This window comes from Physeter macrocephalus, chromosome 16 (assembly GCF_002837175.3).
Source record: "Physeter macrocephalus isolate SW-GA chromosome 16, ASM283717v5, whole genome shotgun sequence".
NCBI classification, from domain to species: domain Eukaryota; kingdom Metazoa; phylum Chordata; class Mammalia; order Artiodactyla; family Physeteridae; genus Physeter; species Physeter macrocephalus.
In genome coordinates, this window is record NC_041229.1 from 26,133,675 (window position 1) to 26,140,608 (window position 6,934).

Consider the following 6,934-nt stretch of genomic DNA (forward strand, 5'->3'; position numbering starts at 1 on the left):
GGAAGGGTAAGCTGTGACGAAGTGAGAGAGTGGCATGGACATATATACACTACCAAACGTAGGGTGGATAGCTAGTGGGAAGCAGCCGCATGGCACAGGGAGATCAGCTAGGTGGTTTGTGACCACCTAGAGGGGTGGGATAGGGAGGGTGGGAGGCAGGGAGATGCAAGAGGGAAGAGATATGGGAACATATGTCTATGTATAACTGATTCACTTTGTTGTAAAGCAGAAACTAACACACCATTGTAAAGCAATTATACTCCAATAAAGGTGTTTAAAAAAAACATATTAAAATTTTTTTTAAAAGAACAAATAAAAAATAACAACAGAACAAAATGAAGCAAACAAAAATAATAATAATATTTTCCTGGGACCTCCACTGTCAGTGTCCTTGCCCCCACAGTGAGCCACAGCCAGCCCTGCCTCCCCAGGAGGCCCTCCTATACCTCTAGGTAGGTCTCTGAACCTGCTGTGGACACTGTAGGGACAGCTCAGACTCTCACCTCACCCAACTCCCACATGTACTTGCCCCCAAAGTCCACAGCTGCTAAAGTTAGACTGGTCTCAGTTGTGAGAGCACTTGCAGTCCGTTTATATATTCCACAGACCCAGAGTTTACCAAGCCAACCACGGGGATTTTATCTGTGGTTTGTGCAGCTGCACAGAGAGGTTTCCTTTTCTCCTCCTTAGTCACACATCCTCTGGGGGTCAGCTTTTGTTCTGGCCCCACCTCTGCGTGTGGGTCACCCTCAGATATCTATTCCCCACCCAAGCAAGAGGGGGGAGAAAGCAGTAGCTGATTGGGGCACACTTACTTGCTCAGGCCAGGGAGGGATAAGGCAGCCACAACTGGGGCAGGTGCGAAGTGCCTGCAGTGACAGAGACCAGCAGGAAGTTGCAACAGACTGGGGAGTGCTCACTCTGGTGGGAGTCCCTCCCAGTGCCTGTGGAGGCAGGGCCTGGCGTGTGAGGAGTCCAGGATGGTGGTGCCACCTCTTATGAACCACTCAACGATGGTGCCTCATTTCCAAGGCAGACCACACTTCCTCTAGGAGCATTCATGGCCATGGATCCCCTCACTCCCATCCCCTCAGGTTGTCTCTGTACAGCCAATAGTGGTCCTCTCCCTGGATTCGCTCTCCTAACCTCACACTTTAGCACTCAGCCCCTGCCAGCATTTGTGGCTTCGTTTCTCAGGCTGGGGTGCCCAGGGCTTATTCCAGAGGAGGCTTTGGTGTGGGCGATGCATGTGGTTCCCACATGCTGTCAAAGGAGGCTTTGGCAGTGGCAGCACTCAGGACCCTGGAGCCTGAATAGTACTCAGGACTCCAGAGCCTGCATGGGTGGAGGAGGCCTTGACTTGAGGGGTGGGTGAGCCTGCTCAGATGGCTGCCCCTCCCAGTCCGCATGGAGGCAGGAGGCCAGTGGGTGGGTAAGGGGGTTGCATTGGTGGCCCCACCCCTTGCACACCAATCAACAATGGCACCTGGCTTCTATAGTGCCCCAGGCTTCTTCTGAAAACTTTCCAGGTTGTGGAGTTCTTTCCTCCTGTCCCTTCAGGCTGTCTCTTTACAGCCAGCAGCTGTCCCCTCCCTGGGTCTGCTCTACAAAGTCCACTTCCCAGCATCCAGCCCCCCTCTGCACCAGGAGACACACGACTCAGGCTGGGGTGCACAGGGCCGCAGCACAGACCATGCACACAGTTCTTACTTGTCCTGCCTTCCACAGACCACTTGCTGCATTTCCCTCTGATCCCACAAATGTCCCTTCCTGCCCAAGCTGATTTCCCTGTTGTGAATGGGCTTTTCTGAGTGCAAGAACCTCTCCTCACCTTCAATTCCCTGCCAGCAGTGCTGATCCCTTACCATTTCCTCGTTTCTTTTTTTTTTCTTTCTTTTGTCCTACCCAGTTGTGTGGGGATTTTTCTTGTCCTTTTAGGTGTCTTTTACTAGTGTTCAGCAGATGCTCTGTGAGAATTGTTCCATTTGTAGATGTATTTCCAATGTACTTGTGAGGAGAGGCAAATTCTACTTCCTCCTATTCCATTATCTTCTCTTGTAGTTCAGCATAAATGTAATTATTTCTGCTTTAAAATTCAAAATGACTTTCTGGGTTAAATACTCAGTTAAATTTAAGATTTTCAAACTTCTCCTTAACCTTACCTTCTCTTTCCCAGGAATTGAACTAAGTTATGGCAATGCACAAAGGACTTTGTACCATCCTGTCATCATGGGAGAGGTGCCTGAGGCATGACAAATTTTTTTATGCTGGCTTCTGCTCAGATGGCCTTGGTTTTCAGCATCTGTTCCCACTGTACCTGCCACCCATTGTCCTCCCATACAAACATCCCACAGGTTCCTCTGTGGCCACCTTATCCCCATTGTGCAAGTGCTCTCTGTCTCTCTTTCTCCTGGTTTACCAGACCTCTCTCAATCTTCCTCTTCACTCACATCACATGGGACCATGAGACATCATTGAGGCTCAAGGTGAAGTGAATAGTGATGATAGCTTTCTCTCTGCTAGGTCTAATTGGTCATTATTTCTACTTAACTACAGACACCTCACTTTGGGTATGGCCTATTGTGAGTCTATCTCCTCTCAGAGTTTTAGGCAGGAAATGGGACATCAGCCCTGTAATGCCCTCTAACCCACAAGATAAGCAGGGTCTTTCTAAGGGACCCATGTCCATTACTCAGACTCTGACTCCCCTCTCAGCCTTTCTTTCTCCTCCCCTCACTTTTTTTCTCAATTGGTCAAGGAGAAAAAGAGTAGATTTTCCTCTGTCATACAACATTTTGAATCTATTTTTTTAGCATAATCTCTACACTTTGTTTTCCTCAAGGCTCTGGTTCTTGATATACAAAACCAAGTTTGGGGGATTCAAAACCATTTTCTTTCTTCATCCTCTTGCCTTTAAAAGACTTTTTCACTACCAAGAATTGTGAAGCAACAATTCAGTGTTCAAATGACTTATTCTATCTTGACTTCCATCTGCCTCACCCCTTGTCCCCACCTCTAGAGCAGTGGATATAGAAAACTACCAGTAGTAGCTATGGAAATGGAGGATGGAAACCTAAGATTATGTTTCTACTATGGTCAATATTTTTATATTGAAGCCCAATATTAATTTCATCAACAGAGATTTTTGAGACATGCACTCTTCCAGGCTCTGAGAGTTCCCTATACTCATGAAACTTGCAGTTTCGTTGAGTGAAGTAGATAACAAACAAGTAAAGAAATGAATAAACAAGATAATTTCCAATTATTGTAAGTTCTATGAAGTAAAGAAAGAGGGTAATATGATAAAGAGTAACTGGAGGAAATGAGGAAGGTCAAGGAAGCTCACTCTAAGTAGGTGACATTTGAGCTGAGACCTGAAGGATAAAGTGAGCCCGGCATGTGAAGAGCTAGGAGAAGATCTTTCTAGGAAGAGAAAGCAACAAGTATAAAGGCTCAGAGGTGGAAAATACCTTGGCATGTTCAAGGAACAGAGGGGTGACCAGTGTAACTAGAACATCATGGACACAAGGGAGAGATCAGAAAAGGAAGAACAAAATCACGTGGTTTCTAGATAGCCAGAGTTAACAGCTTGAATTTTTTTCCAGATAAAATGAGAAATTATAAATCAGTTTGATCAGAGAAATTACATTTGTTTTGTTTTTTAAAAGATTCCTCTGTTTGTAAGAATGGCTTATAAGGGGAGTAAGACTGAGTATGGTAGAAGTAGATACATTCAACATATATTTAACAAATATCCTCAAGGAGAACTCTTCAGCTCTCTGTGAAAAAGGGTTGAAATGTCAAATTACCAAATTATATAATTGTGTTTATGATTCCACTATTAATACCAACATCGCAAGAACTAACTCACAAACACTCTGAACATCACACTTGGTTGATCATTAAAGTTTCTTGACCAGCTGCCTAAATAAAAATCAGGATCATTGATGCTAAGATAAGGCCAAGCATCTCACTGGCATGCTCTTTATCTCTAACCCTTTGTGACACAAAGAATGCTTATTAGTTCTCATATCCAAGCTGCCTGAGAATACTTGGAGCATAAGTATTGTGCAAAAATAATTTAATGGTTATATTCCAGCTTAAATACAAATATTAAGATTTGGGGGGTAAAATTGATTTATTTCTCCCTTTAGAATTTGGTCACCAGATTAATCACCCATCTAGAGTTTCAGACTAAATACATGCTTGACTAAGTTCTGCTGAGTGTGCTGAGTAGATCGTTCTACATCTGCAATAACAACTACATTGGAAAGAGAGAGCAACCAAACTCTTTCAAAGATCAAAGCAAATAGTGTTATAAGTTTCCAAAATATGCAAGGATTAAGGCTGTTACTGGCGGAGTTAGGGATCTCCTGTTGGTAATTGGAATAGAGTTCTCATATCCTTATCAGGGTTCTAGCCATTAGAGAGCACACACAAAAATTGATAGTCAAATTTTCATTCAAAGCCCTTAACTACATTAATTGGTCAACCAAGTGCTCAAGAACCTCATAGGATAGCATTGGGATGGTCTGGAAAAAGAATCTTAGATATGAGAACTAATTAGAGATCTTCCTGGGAGACATTTCTGGAGAGAGCTTGCATTCAGAATACCTCCACATCTAGCTGCACAAATATAGTTGCCAGCAGAATAAAGAAAGAGAGGAAAGATTGAGAGATGAGCTCATGTGTGTGTTTTTTTCTTTTTTACAGCACCTCTCTCCCTTTCCCCTGGTAAAAATATTATCAAATGAATATCCTCCAAACTCTACCCAAGTCTGTTACCTACTCTTCCCATCTCCATGAGGTATAAGCAAGTGATTAACTAGGAAAGTGTTCACTTCAATATAATCCTCTCATATGAAGGGGAGTAAAAGTGTCCTGTCTATTGAATAATAAAGATGGGAAGCTGCAGATTTCCCCTTATAATCTGTTCAAGAGTTCAAGTCAATTATAAGGATTCTAGTGCAGTAATAACTTGAATAAGAATTTTACTTAATCTTTGATCTTACATATAAGCAATTCATTAAAGTTTGGTGCAGGAAAGAGAAGAGAGATCTTTGAGAAGTTTAGTGTTTGCCATTCCTTTGCTTCTCTTCTGCAACAAAACTCAGGGTCTGTTCTTGACATTACTGTCCTCTCTTCCATACATCCTATGTAAAACATCTCATACTCTACATTACTGTTTTTATGCTGATGACTCCCAAATCTGTATCTCCAGCACTAATCACTCCATGAACTTCAGACTCATTCATCCAACTGCCTGCTAGACACACATGGGAAGTCCCATCATTTCAATATCAATATAATCCAAATTGAATCTTAATTTCCCTACATATCCCCATCTCAAACTGTTACTCTTCATATTTCCAATTACTGTGGTACCAGTACCACAGTACTGGTACTTCTATCCTATACCTAGTCACAAATCCAGCAAACTCAGAGTGATTCTAGGACACTCCCCCCTTACACAATCCATCAATTGCCAAGTTCTGTTGATTTAACATTCTACATATTCTTGAATCTGAACTCCTAACATTTATTCTGGTTGGGGTCCTCCTCAATTCTTACATGAACCAAAAAAGCAATCTTCCAGCAAGTCTCCCTACCCCTAATGTTGTTCCCTTATATCCATCCTCAACAATGTTATCTATCTAAAATGCACACCTGACCTCTCCTGCTTTAAACCCTTCAGCAACTTCTGATTGTCTATAGGGTAAATATAGAAGCTCCTTAGCATGACACATAAGCCTTCCAATATCAGTTGCCCACCTACCTCTTAAACCTATCTTTCTACCTCACCTTTTAAGTTTTAGTCTTCAAACCACTTGTTGCCTCCACAATCTATGATCCTTCAAATCTCTGTGATTTTATAAATGTCCCTTTGCTTGGAATACTTTTTTCACCTTCTTTCTCCTAAATTTTTCCACATATCATGATTCATCACAAGTGTCATTTCTTTCTAGAAGCTTCTCTTGAACCTCCAGTTTCTGCCAAGTGTCCCTTTCCACTCTGTAATTCTATGATACCTGCATTTACCTCTCTTACTAACTACTCAATATTATACTAAAATGATCTATGTACATTCTGGGGCTTTAAGAGAGTCAATCAGTAACAACCCTCTTTCTTGCACCCAAGTTAGTACCCAATTGAAAAATAGAAGAGCCAGTTGGATGAAAATAAAAATATTACCTTTATTGCTGAGAATGTGGCAGAGCTCTTTGAGCCAAATGAGCTCAGTTAGACTTACTCTGAATAGTTCCCAGTGGTTCTGTGCAACCACAACCTCCCCCACCCCTCATCTACATTAGGGTGTGCCTGCTCCTGAAAATTCACATGGAGGAGTCAAGAAGAATGCATACTTTCTTCAGGTAAACATTAGAATATTGCCCCAATAAAAAGGAGAGAAAGCCTGAACCATAAGACTCTGCTCTTTTTCAAAGAGAAACCAGCTCTCTTCACTCAGAAGGAGTGAGAGGAGGGGGTAGGCCAGGAAGCTGTGAGTGTCACTCTAGTGGGGCTTCCTCCTCACAAAACATGAAGCCAAGGAAGCAAGGTTTACTTCCAAAGATCTCATTACTTCATTAAATGGTAAGCTTCTTGAAGGCAAACCACATCGTATTCCTCTTTGCATCACCAAAGCTGGCCTACATGAATGCTTATTGAATTTACTTGCTCCCTCAGCTGTAATCATTAAAATCAATTTTGGATATCAGTAACTGAGAGAAGCACAGGAAGAGTCAAATTAGAGACAAAAATTAGAGCAGTATCTAGGCTGGTGACAATTTTTAAAATGTCTATGATGTAATAACAGAGGAAAAGGCAAAATGTAATGGGAAATTAAAATTATTATTGTAGAATTATGGGTAATATTTTTTTTTTTTTTTTTTTTTTTTTTTTTTTTTTTTGGGGTAATCGGGCCTCCCTCTGTTTT

The 6,934-nt window shown here is 42.0% G+C and overlaps 1 protein-coding gene across 2 annotated transcripts in view; it reads right to left on the reverse strand.

The window, feature by feature from the left end:
* Nucleotides 1–6,934, reverse strand: part of CWF19L2 (CWF19 like cell cycle control factor 2) — a 421,416-nt gene that overhangs the window by 160,639 nt on the left and 253,843 nt on the right. The gene's annotated exons all lie outside the window — the stretch shown is intronic.